At 39.0% G+C, this 13,405-nt stretch overlaps 1 protein-coding gene across 1 annotated transcript in view; it reads left to right on the top strand.

Moving 5' to 3' along the window:
• The window catches only part of LOC128260661 (neurobeachin), a 183,926-nt gene that overhangs the window by 103,268 nt on the left and 67,253 nt on the right, over positions 1 to 13,405 (top strand).

Genomic DNA, 13,405 nt, shown 5'->3' on the forward strand with positions numbered 1-13,405 from the left:
TTAGCAAAAAAGGGATAGTGGGGAAAAATGGTTCAACATTTTTTAAGCAGGGTTATTATGCCATAGCCTCTTGAGAAATGCTAGAATAAAATACCAAAAAAACATCACTTTTCTCGGTCTAAAAATAAGATTTCAAGCCAATGGTATTAATAGTTCTGCTAACCAAGAAATTTATAAATTGTTATTGTTGTTCATTGCAATTACATATTTTACAAACACCAATTTAGTTATCAATAATTTAATATGATAATGCTTAACAGAACTAGCAAAACTCATTAAATGGGAATCTGGAGAATTTCTGCAGCCAAATGTGATTAAAGTACATGGGATATAAGATAGCAGGGAGCAAATAAGTCTCGAGTGTGTTCATTCGATACTCACCAAGCCAAAGTCTAATCCTCACCATCTCATGGTCAAGAGTCATCTGTCGAAAGTTGAGGCGGAATCCGAAACCATTGACTCAATGTTCAGTCTCTAGTGGCTCACGCATTGTTTGTCTTGTCGATTTGTAGTGCGACGGTGGTTGTCAGGCGCACAAAGACATATTCGATGGCGCGGTTTGGTAGTAGCCTAGGGCCAAACGGATGCCTTACTATGGGCAACCACCGACCAAATAGCCCGTGGCGGATCCCTTTCCTCTCCCTAAAAAATGTATTCCACCACAATATATGTATATATCCAGTCGGCCACATAATATCATTTACTTCTATCCCAGACAACATCATGATGTTCGCTCTCCCCTTCTTTGACGACTTTGCCAATGAACTGAGCAAGAAATTTTGCCATAAATATGAATTATTTTTTGGTGCGCAGCTAAAAATCATATTACATATACGCCCAGCCATCGCCATCGCCATCGCCACCGTCGACGCCTCCGCACAACTTTCTCCACATTTCAATGGCAATAAAAGTGATTTAATAAGGCGCAAAACAACAAGAAGGCAACAAAAAGAAAAGGGGCAAAAAATCGGTAAAGGGAAGCCAAAGCAAAAACGAAATCAATTTGATTTGTCGCCACAGACGATGGTGGGCGGACTGGCCCAGGATCTGCCACGCCCATTGCGTGTGATTAAGTGCGCGTTTAATGTGCACGCCATGGCCATAAAACAAATTGTATGCAATCCTGCCACCGAAAGCTTCGCAATTTACTTACCCACAGTTCCAGAGCAGAGCTGAGCAGATTTTTCCCTCATCCTGACTCTGGCTACCCTTGGTTAATTCCACTTTTCTCGCAATCCTTCTCTATTTGAGAGTTTCGTAACTGATTTCGACCCGTAGTCGTACATAGGTCGTCGTTCGTCGGTCGTCGGGGGAGGCCAAAAACTTTTGCCGCTCGCCTGTGTGAGCGCTTTGAAATGTAAATACAGCTCATTATTTCCAATGCCTTGCCATTCATTTGCAAAGTTTCCATTTTGCTTCGGCCAACACACACACACACCCACAATCTCCCAAACAAACATGAAAATGAAAATCTAAAATCTAGTGGCATCCACATAAGGCCAAGTCACCATGGGATAATTTCCGGTAGAACCACTATAGGTAATTTGTGGGCAATCCAAAAATCTATTTGATTTAAAAATTATCGATTGTTAATTTGTTGATATTAAGAGTAATAGTTCTCGATTGTTTGGGTTCTTGTCAGTAAGCTTATAATTAAAGCCTAATAAAAATTGTTTCACAGGTAAAATAAATTACCGATAAATAAATTATCGAGTATTTTGGTTCTTGCCATAAATTTGAATATATATCGTTAATTTGATTTACCATAGAAGTGCGGGCTCTGGCTCTGGTTTTCCAACCCACTGTGCGTTGGCAGGAGCCTGTGACTATCGGTTCACCTTTAATTAACTGTAATGCCATCAGGCGGCAGGAAATCCGTTGGTCAACGTGTGTGTAATGCCCCTTTGCTTTACCTTTACCTTTTCCATTACCCATTCACCAGCCCCCAGCCCCAAAACAGAATGTGTGCGAAGAGTTTATTATTTTCACTTAATTTTTGCTAGTTTTTTTTTTGTTTTGTTTTTTCTCTGACTCTGTTGTCTTGGTGTTTTTTTTGTTTACCCCTGGAACCTTTGGCCCCGACCCATTCAATTTACGTGCCTTTCGGACCGGTCGTCCCCAAATGGCAAATCATCACAGCTAGACAGAAAAAGAAAGGCTAAAAAACCTTTCGAAGAAGTCGAGAGCCAAGAAACGGAATGTGGAATCTTGTTTGTATAACCAGAGCTGCGGCAAAATGCTGTTCAAATTGACTTGGGGGTTCGGATGACTCGGCAGGTAGATCGTAATGTCCTTTCTGTGGGGGGGCGGGGGGCGGTGTTCGAAAGGACGAAAACAGAGAGAAGCGAACCGACCGATGGGCTTTCTGCCAAAAAAGAAAAAAAAAAACAGGGACAAAGTCAGCGACAAAAGGAATGTTTCGCCTGCTGCACAATGGCAAATAATTCATAACTTGGCTCAAAAGTTTGATTTAGCTGCAGTTAATACACTGGGCTTCCCATTTCTCTTTTGCCTTGGCTTTTTTTTTTTTTTTTTTTTTTTTTTTTGTTTCTCTTGTATTTGCCTTGCCCTCCCCAAGTTTCTCTGTTGATGTTGGCGCAAAACATATATATTTCTGCCATCTCCCATCCTGTTGGCCATACGTCGGTTTGCATAAATTTTACCCGGAACGTAGGACTCCTGTTGACAGCAAGGATTCCCCTTCCCTTGCTGCTCCTCCAGCTGCAGATAAATTACGCTCCAAGCGCTAGCACCAATGGAAGCGGAAGGGCCAACGGATGACGGCTGGCAAAGCCAACGCCAAAGCTGTTCGAAAAGCTATAGGAAAGGCCAGAGGAACCAAGAGCACCAAGGACTGTTTGACTGTCAAGCAGCTGTATGCTTATTTTTCTTCGACTGTAACTGCTGGCAGGACTACAAAAATACAAGGAAAAACACACACATATGAGGCCTTTGGTCAGGCGGCAAAAGTTTCCACTTGGTTTTGTTTACTTCTAATTTGTTTGGCGAATTATTCAAAACTCTGACCATTTTATATCAAAGCGGAATTTGAAAGTTATGTCAAGTTTAAGAATGTTGGGATAATTTTAAAAGGCCTTCAATATTTTTGTGGTTTCTAAATATTTATTGTAAAGAATTCTCTTTTTCTTACCTCCACTTAAGGCTAGGCCAAAATAATAAAAAAAAACATTGTTAATTAAATTCAGCTTAAACGTTATATCATAGCATCAAATTTAGGGCACTTGGGTGTTGAGGGATAAGTCGGAGTTCGAGTATTTAATGGCTTCTAATAGAATATTTAACCTTATATGGCTACATAAAATTGGATACCATAAATCTAGAATTTATTGTTAACTATATTTTTGAGTCGGCAAACGTACCGGAAATTTGTGTGGCTTGCGTGCAAAATGCCAGAGGACCAAAAACCCGGGTGGCACACCCTGACAGCTTTCTGACTAACATCTCTGCTGTGCCCCCGCCATATAATGTCGCTTCTGTCTTGCTGTTTGTGGCGTCTGTTGCTGTTTTCTCAATGCCTTCAAAATGGCACACGGAAGCCGAGGCGTCTGCAATAAATTTTTAACAACCATTTAACTTGAATTTTATTAGTCCCCAGTCAGCGGTCAAAAGTTCGTGGTGGATGGGATAAGGCAGTTTGGGGGCATGACTGATGCTCTCAGTCGCTGTCATGTTGCCTTCTTGGAATATGCTCGTATTTTTGGTATACAAAGTGCCCAAATGCTGCCCACAATGTCATCACAATGACATTTTGCATTTCGCAGTTCATTTCAACTCGTCGTAGTCGTTGTCCCATTCTCTTCGTTTCCTTATGGTTTCTATTTTTCGTTGCCTACTTTCTGCTGGTTATTGATAGTCTTCATAGACCCCCCTCCCAGATGTTTCTTCTATCTGTCTCTAGTTTTCTCCGTCCTGACCATAAATTATATATGGAATGTAGTGACTTGTGGGTCACTAGTTTTGCTGCAGCTTCAGTTGTTCGCCTGCCGTTGACCGATAACCATGTACTTCTCCTCCTATTTTTCAATGTAGTTTGTTATTATTTACTTGTTGGCAAATTGTATTGCAAAGTTTTTTGAGATTGGTCTTTTTGTTTTCGGTTTTTGTGGGTTCTCATTTTTTTTTAACAATCTAAAAGAAAATCGAAAATTCGAAATTACTTCCAGTTGAGTAAAATGTGCGCTGCTGACAGACTAAGAAAAACAATAACCATAACAAAAACCAAACAAATCGAGTGCAAATACTAAACAAGAAAACATAACAAAACAACGATAAGTAATCGATTGGAAAATTAACAAAAAAGAAAAGGAGAATCAAAATCAACGATTAAAACGATAACCGATAACAGATAACAGATAACCGACGTTCAGATAACACCCGCCATGGACTCGCTGGAGCGCCTAATGAGAGCGGCGCCGTTGCCACGAATGTTGACCAGTGGTGTTGTGGCCACTGCCGCCGCAGCCGCAGCCGCCGCCGCTGGCAAGGGCATTGTCAGTGTGGGCGGTGGTGCAGTGGGCGGTGGTGGTGCAACAGCCGCCGGCGGTGGACAACAGAGGGCGCTAGTCCATGCCTCGTTGGCGGCGGCCACAGTGGGTCGCAAGGGACGCCATCTAACCGGCACCTTCTGCCTAACAGGCGACACCATGGAGGGCATCATACAGTGTTTGGTATTTCTCAAAGCATTCTCGGTAAGTGGAGAGGGTAAAAGTAAATTGCCACACACTGTAGAGATCAAGGGAGAGAGACCCAAAGACCCAGCCGAAATCCCAAAACCCATATACACCCACACACCCACTTTCATCCCCATGGCACAATTCAATTTAGTTTTCGGTTTGCGCTCGACTAAGTTTTATTTTTTCTTATTTTTTTTTGGGGGGGACTGCCATCAAAATGTGCAATAGGCTGTAAATAGGCAAATACATTTCACAGAGGCCTGCCTGTGGCAAGCTGATTTTGGGATTTTATAACTTAATTTTTGCCAGGCATGCGGGGAGAACCTTTGACCTAGTTTATGGGCCCTTTTTAAACCAACAACCATAAGCCACTCCCCCATCCAAAAAAAAAAAAGAACACACACACATGTGGGCATGTGTAATAAAGATTTTCAGCTTATCTATACAAATTTTTGACCCACTCACTAACGCTTTTCCCTTCTCTGTTTTCCTTTACTTGCAGGTGAGTCCAAGCGAAGATAATGAAGAGCAAATACCCAACAGATTTATGAATCTCAATCAAAAAACACAACAGAAAAAAAAAGAACAGGTATTTCAGGTATCTGGACAGTTTGTTGACTTGTCATGCGGATAACGCTTGTGATTTGTGACTAAGAAATGAATCTGAATAACAACGACAGCCGTTTATGTGGCCAGGCTGAAATTTTCGACATTTATTTAATACGTTTTCAGTTTGACCACTGGGCGGATGAGTGATGTTAATTGAATTAGTTCTCTGGCAGAAATTTAAATGGAAATGACGTTTAATGGATTTTTGTTCAATTAATTTAAACGACACAAGAGAAATGTTAATAGTGATTTTGTTATATTTTAATTGACAGTGCCATTTTTATACCCTTGCAGAGGGTATTATAATTTCAGTAAGAAGTTTGCAACGCAGTGGAGAAGACGTTTCCGACCCTATAAAGTATATATTCTTGATCAGCATCACTAGGAGGGTCGATCTAGCCATGTCCGTCTGTCCGTTCGTTTCTACGCAAACTAGTCCCTCAGTTTTCAAGCTATCTGCATGAAACTTTCCCAAAAGTTGTCTTTCTATTGCAGGTAGTATATAAGTCGGAACGGGCCGGATCGGACGACTATAGCATATAGCTCCCATATGAACAATCGGAAAAATAATTACAAAAAAATTATTACTTGGCTGTTTTTTAATTTTTTGTTTAGTTCTTCGACATATAGTAATGGTAAAATATTTCCGATTTACGGTTTAAATTTCATCAAAATCGGACGACTATAGCGTATAGCTCCCATAGAAATAATAAAAATATAAAAAATAACTATCTAATAATTGAGCTGCAAATCATCATAGCTTCAATGTTTTTCAAAATATACGCAAGTAAATCATAATTTTAATGGTTTCAAAAGTATTTAATTCTTGCAATATCTGCAAGGGTATATGAACTTCGGCTTGCCGAAGTTTGCTTCCTTTCTTGTTTTGTTTTTTTTTTACACAGAATTGCAATTTTTTTTATTTTTTGTTTACTTTATACAATTTTATAAATTTAAAAAGTTAGAACTTAACTATATGATTATAAATCTTTTGTTTATATTCAAGAATATATTAAAAAAAAATATTATTATTATTTTGGAGGCAGCGGTATAACAATTTCCAGTTAATAAAACAAAAAGCATTAATTTCCTCCAAAGTCGATAACCAATCGATACCAATCGTTTTTAATTAGGTTTTTTTTGATACGGCGCAGTGGGGGTTGTGAAAAAGAAGTCTACTTATTTATTTTCCACCATACGGAGCAACGGAGCGTATGCGTTATATTAAACCAATTAGTGCACTGTCCCGGCTCAAATGAATTAATGGTATACATTTTGTTTCTGATGAAATGAGGTGTGCCTCAATAAGCCAACGCCTCTGCAATTTCAGTCGGACAAAATTGGATATTCGATATTAATTTGACCATTTCCACTCAATTGAGTTGGGCTTTTTCAAAAAAAAAGCGACAATGATATATGGAGTAAAAAATATGGAGTAACAAATATAATATATATAAATACCTTTTTGTATGTGGCTAGAACGCTGTATAAATGTGATCTAGGTCAGTTCCTTCAGAGTTCATAGATTTCTGAGGCAACTTCTTTTAAAGTTGAGTTGCGACTTAAACCCCAATAAACGTTAGCCATCGTTCGATGGCAATACATATGAGTGTAGTGTATGTGCTTGTAATCTGGCACCCCTAAATCAGCCTGCATTCCGTTTTTTTTTTATGTTTGTCTATTGCCCTCTGGCCCGAGGCTTAATTGCAGGCGCTATATGTGGGGGAATGTCGGATTGGAAATGCACTTAGCACCCAATCGGTTCCAGCGGTTCCTAGCCAGAAAAATGGAAAGAGACAGGGACACGGCAGCAGAAAGAGACAGCGACAGGGACAGAGACGTAGACCGACATCAAGCGCTTGCGGCAATTGCAGGCCCATTAAAACTGACACATTGCGATTGCTTTCTCCCTTTTTATCCTCTTTTTTTTTGGCCAAGGCTGAGGATACAAACAAAAAAAAAAAAAAAAAAAAGATGGCAGACACAGCCGGAGTGGAGATACAGTCATTCTGTTGCCATAAACAAATTATAAATGGGCCGACTGCCGGGTACCCATTAAATCAAAGGGATTGCTACCTGTGCAAAAAGGTGCACGGAAAAAATAACAAGGTGTATAGAAATTAAATATCAGTACTTAATGAATTTTTGTTTAAGTTTGTTTTTTGCTCTGAAATATAAGTTAGAAATATTTCGTTTTGATGTGTTTAATTTTCAACTGTTAATTTTTAAGTAACTTCTATTATTGAGCTACTAATGTTTTCTGGTTCCTTTTTTTTTTAAGCAAATTTTGATTAAATTTAAAATTTTTTTTTGCGGTGTGACCATGCCCCATTTGAAATCGTCGAGAGACTTTTCACGCATCGTTAATTTTTCCCCGAGGCCGTCTCTTTCGGATCGAGTGTCTGCCGTCTCTTTTGGGCGGTCGTCAGTTGTTCATTCACTCATTCATTCATTCATCCAACCTGTCAGCCAGTCAGTCTCGCATTCAATCAGCCTTTGGGGCCGGCTGCCTATCGTTATAATGATGTTGCCGGGATTCATCCTTGCCTTTTTTTCTGCTTTGACATCAACACCATCTACCAAAGTCGTGATTTACTTTCAGCCCGCACTTTTCCACTGCCCACTTTTCCAACCAGCTGTCATCCGCTTTTCTTTTTTTTTCGCCACTTTATTTCTTTATATGTGTGTGTGAATTTGCGAATTTAAATGTTGCACAAATATGAAAAGCAATTTACATAATATCCTGCCAAGTGTAAAATGATTGTCAATTCTGTCTGCTACTGAAGCAAAGCGAACCGAGTGATCGGAACGAAATGGAATGGGAACGGAAGGGGAACGCGGGAGCGAAAAAAATGAAGAAATGGGGAAATGAAAACGGAAAGAAACCACACTAACCATGGTAAATAGTGGCCTTCAATCGCTTGGATACTCAATTTTTCCCCTCCCAAATCAAAAATTTCAATGCTCAGTGATAAATAGGATAATATCGGTGTTCTATATGTATGTGGCATACATAAGAAAATAGTGTTGGGAATGTAAAGGAATGACAGTTATAATTGGATTATAAAACATTCTGCTGATAATATTTGTATTATGTTTTTGGGAGCCAAAGCTCTAGTTTGTATCGACTTATTTTTTAAAGCAATTAAAATATTACAGGAAAATTCGGTTATCTGCACTTTTTCTACAATAAACGAACCTAACTAAACGAACCTACTTAGCTCAATACTCCAAATTCGTCAAGTGCTGGGGCAACTAGTACAGTAGGTACTCAACGAAATGCCCACAACATTGTTTCCCTCTCAAGTAGATGGACGAAGATGGAAAACTTAAGAGGTTTTGTGCGCGTCATAATTATAGGGACACTCGAGATGGGAATTAATTACACAATTTGTGAGCGAATCGAAATGGGACGATGTGAAAGGCAAGGCTCGCCACATTAATTAGCATTCATCAATCATGTTTGACCGCAGCAACCGCTGCAGCAGCAGCAGCAGCAGGGACGGCGGTGGATTCAGTGACCAAGGACACTCGAGCAATCACACACCCACCACACACCGAACCACCCATCCGCAGGATCCCTTGCCGATGTCTCCGTCAGCCTGGTGCAAATATTGCGCAATTTGTCGTCATTATCCAGGATATTGAACCTCATAATGTGCGTCGACATCATCAATTTCAAAAATGTTGACGTGGGCGGCACTGCAAAAATAGGGAGGTAGTAAAATGGCTTGAGGCTGTAACTTGAACCATCAACTTGAAGATGATGTCAATAACGAAAAAAAAAATCACAGGGCGCAGGCAATCGATTTAAGTCAACACTTAACTTGGACTCATGAGGCTTAGACTTTTTTTTTGTTTATAGCCAGCCCAGCCTTAGGTGATCCAACTATAAAAGTATCTAAGCTAAATTAATGAAATCATAAATCAATCAAATATTTATGTTTAACAATTAAAAGTTATCATCTCGTGCTTACTTCCGTACTTCCTCAATGATTTGTTTATTGAAGAATTAAGTGTTTCGGCAATTGTTAATGTCTTATATGAAACCCTTTTCTTAAGGTTTTCACCATCTTATCAATTGGATTCCCTTGAATTTTTCTCACCCTTTCTTTCCCTTTGGTTTACCGCATTTGGACAGGAGAGACGCGAACGTGATGCTTGAATCTATGCAAATTTGCGTACACTCCGAGTGCGGCAAACATGCACAAACACTCCCCCTTTCATCTCCCTTTCAGCCCCCTTTTCACCTTTCTGAAACCCGTTCTAAACCCCTATTGTCCCTATCCACTGACGACTATGGTGCATCATCAGCAACCCAAACAGAATCGTTGAGGTGGTTTGTTCCACTCGTGTAGCTGTTGTCGCTGTTGTTGTTGTTTGCTTTTGAGGCCTTTCAAGCACTTGCTTATTATGCAGTCACGTGTATGTGTGCTTGATGTACACATATATGTGTGTGCAACTGCATATGTGCGAGTGTTTGTTGCCAGTGGCACAATTTGAACAATAAGTTGGCCCGACTGTTGAAGCATTCTGTCTGCCACTCAGCCGTCTGCATTTCTAAACTTAAACAGTTTATTAAGAGCAAACCAAAACCATAAAACAAATACCCATACTTTGTGCACTAAACAGAAGTATGAAACTTGTAGTGGTCTTTTAACCAAAAAAAAAAAAAAAAACGTTTTCCAAAAAAGTACTTGGTTTAATGAATTTTGTGAAAAAAATTGTTTTTTATAAACTGGCACTCAACTTTGCAATAAAAGCAAATATGTTCTATTTAATCACAAATTCACAGAATATTTACATTGCAATAGAAAGGTGTGTGGACTGATTAAATGAATGTATGAAACCATATTTTAAAAACACTTTAAGCTTTTTACATTTTTCATCTCCCTGAAAAGACTTTCCTTCGATTGCTTTTGAATTAAAATATAAATTGCAAAAGTGCAAATATTTGTAACAAGGCAAGCTGTAGCAGATAAAATATAAAATAAATACAACAAGAAAGGAAGCAAGCTTCGGCAAGCCGAAGCTCATATACCATTGCAGGTATTGCAAAACTAAATATTCTTGAAAACATTAAAATTATGAATTACTTGCTTATATGTTTAAAAACATTAAAGCTATGATGATTTGCAGCTTAATTATTCGATAGTTCCTATGGTAACTATATGATATCGTTTTCCGATATTAATAAAATTAAAAGCGTAATTCTGAACTCTCAAGTTATTAATAAGTCAAAAAGGATTTTTAAAAAAATTACAAAAAAAGCTATATGATATAGTCGTTGGATTTTGATGAAATTTAAACCGTAATTTTGAAATATTTAACCATTACTATATGTCGAAGAACTAAACAAAAACTTAAAAAAAAGCAAAGTTATATTTTTTTTTCATGTATTTTTCCGACTGTTCCTATGGGAGCTATATGCTATAGTCGTCCGATCCGGCTCGTTCCGACTTATATACTACCTGCAATAGAAAGACAACTTATGAAAAGTTTCATGAATGTCCGGACAGACTGACAGACGGACATGGCTAGATCGACTGCTAGTGATGCTGATCAAGAATATATATACTTTATAGGGTCGGAAACGTCGCCTTCACTGCGTTGCAAACATCTGACTGAAATTATAGTATTTTAACAAAATATTTCAGTATGAGACACTTCATCTTTTAGATGCAAGTCATCCTCCCAAAACGTGATTGTTTTCTAGAATGCACTCTGCTATAGACCAAATAATTTTCCAAAAACAAAACACTTATTCGAATAGTAAATTAGAAAACCTCTTCTGCATTTAAAGTATTTGTCCTGTTTTTGGAAAAGCTTCTGCAAATACCAACAGGATCAAATAGTTGGCAGGACCGATTCAATTACGAGGCGAATGCCTTCCTCGTATTTTGGCACTTGAAATTCATTGTCTGTCTGCAAAATGTTGTCAAGAATCTGGCAATTGCGCTAGTGTGTGTGTAAAAAAAAAAAGAAAGAGACAGAGATGGGAAAAGAAAGAGATAGAGAATGAGAGGGCAGGTGCATATGGCCCATCATCTATCTAAATGGATATCGCGGCCCCTTTTTGTGCCATCTATCTAGTTATCTATCTTCAGCCATCTCTTTTTGGCCTCTGAGCCTGTCTCTTTCGCGCTGCTATATTGCCATCTCATTCTGTCCATGTGTATTGTTGCACGTACATGTCGTAGACTTTGTCTTTTGGATAAAACTTCACTAAAAATGAGCATGGCATGGCGTTGAGCATTTAAACTAGCTACAAAAACACCAGCAACACCTCCACTTTTTGCAACATCACGCCCCCTTTGCCGCCTCTTTTTTACCTACGTGATTCGCATACAGAAAATGGACACGTGTGTTGGTGTGTTTTCTATTTTTTTCTTCATTTTTTTGGTCTAAGGGTGTGTGTGTGTGTGTGGTTGCCAAGACAAAATGCGGCTAATGTCCTTTTTTTCCACCTCCTTCATATTTTGTATTTTTTTTTCTCTATGTTTAGATTTACAATACAGCGTAAACGCGCGTTTATATATAGGTATGTGTATTTTATGCAATTCTTTGTTGTGGATTTAATGGCACTCTGGCCCTGGAAGAACTTTAGCCAAAAAAAAGCACAGCCAACGCTTAAGAGTGTGCTACAATTTTTGCTCAACCACTTAAATGGGGAAGGCGAAAAAAATCTAGAAAGAAAAGAAAACAAAATCGTATAGGGTGAGAGAAGGGGAAAATGGGAGAGTAGTTAAACAGGGAAACTTATTTCGTTGCTGTCGCTAATTTGGCTCAGCATCAGCCGCAGCAACATCTAGCGCATAATAATTGCCTACTCGCACAAGACTCGCTAATTGGCAGCAATTTTGCCAGTTTCCACGTTCGCGGCGGCACTCAGTCGGTGGTTCGGCGGCTCAACGGCTCAGTGGGTGGTGCTGCGGCATTGGTGGCCGAAAACTGGAATTTCGGTTTTAAGCAATTAGCAAAACTTCCACTAACGGCCAAGAAATGTTTGCCCTTGCCACCGGCAAATTGGATATCTTGCCTCATGGATTATGATTATGGTTTCGGTTAGGTAATGCAATTTTTTACAAATATGTTATCATCTTATCTTATAGCGATGAGCCAGAAGCCAAAGTAGCACTGATAGTTGCTCCTTAATGGGCATAAACAAATCTTTGCTCTCCTTTGCTTTTCGATACTATGGCCTCTCTTAAATTATACTTTAATATATCCTGCTCTATCACTTTGATTATCCTTTAGTTTTATTCCACCCCATTTTGGCCACCAGGCAATCAAAAGAATTGCTGTAGCGCCTGCAAATGGAACTACATCTGGTCATTGTAATCGAATAGGGGCACAAGAGAAGCGGGACAAACGCAAAGTAAATTATAACACATAGTTTGTGCTGCTTTCTCCTCTTACTTTTGACGTTTATGTTTTGTACAGTGGAGTGTGGAATTGTTTTCGAGGGGCTGAAATGGGTGGGTCAGAAACTTATGCCAATTCATTAATTAGTCTGCCACTTGCCACGGAAAAGCAGCGACAGCTTGACAAACTTTAACCCACCGAGCCTCTGGTATTTTACCCGTCCCCTTTATTCTCTTTTCTACTCTTCTGATGCAGAAAGAAAAAAATATTATTTGTAAGACAGTACAATGTCAAGCAAGTTATAAGGAAATTTTTTTAAATTTGTGAGAAAACACAAATATAATATTATATAAATATTAAAATCAATGAAACTTTAAAGTTTTATGGTAGAAAAAAAAAGCCACCCTTTTTGGCAATTTTATCTTTGTGCCTCGCATAGTTTTATTTATTATTCTTTTACAATCGTGTTCATATTTTTTCCCAGTGCATCCGCGCATGTTCTGTTTTCCCCATCCTTTTGCACATTTCACCACGAAGTGTGTAACTCGATATGACCTTCTACTTAATAAAGGCTCTTCATATTGCCGCACTGGACATGAGTCCTTATTGTTGCTGCCGTGCTGTTGGTGTTGCTGTTGCTTCTGTGTTTTGCCATCGCATATATTCCATATTCAATGCGCGTGGCCATCGCCTGATCCATGGACATAGGACATATAGTCAGTCCGTCCAGCTCTTTT

Source organism: Drosophila gunungcola (assembly GCF_025200985.1).
Source record: "Drosophila gunungcola strain Sukarami chromosome X unlocalized genomic scaffold, Dgunungcola_SK_2 000036F, whole genome shotgun sequence".
Taxonomy (NCBI): Eukaryota; Metazoa; Arthropoda; class Insecta; order Diptera; family Drosophilidae; genus Drosophila; species Drosophila gunungcola.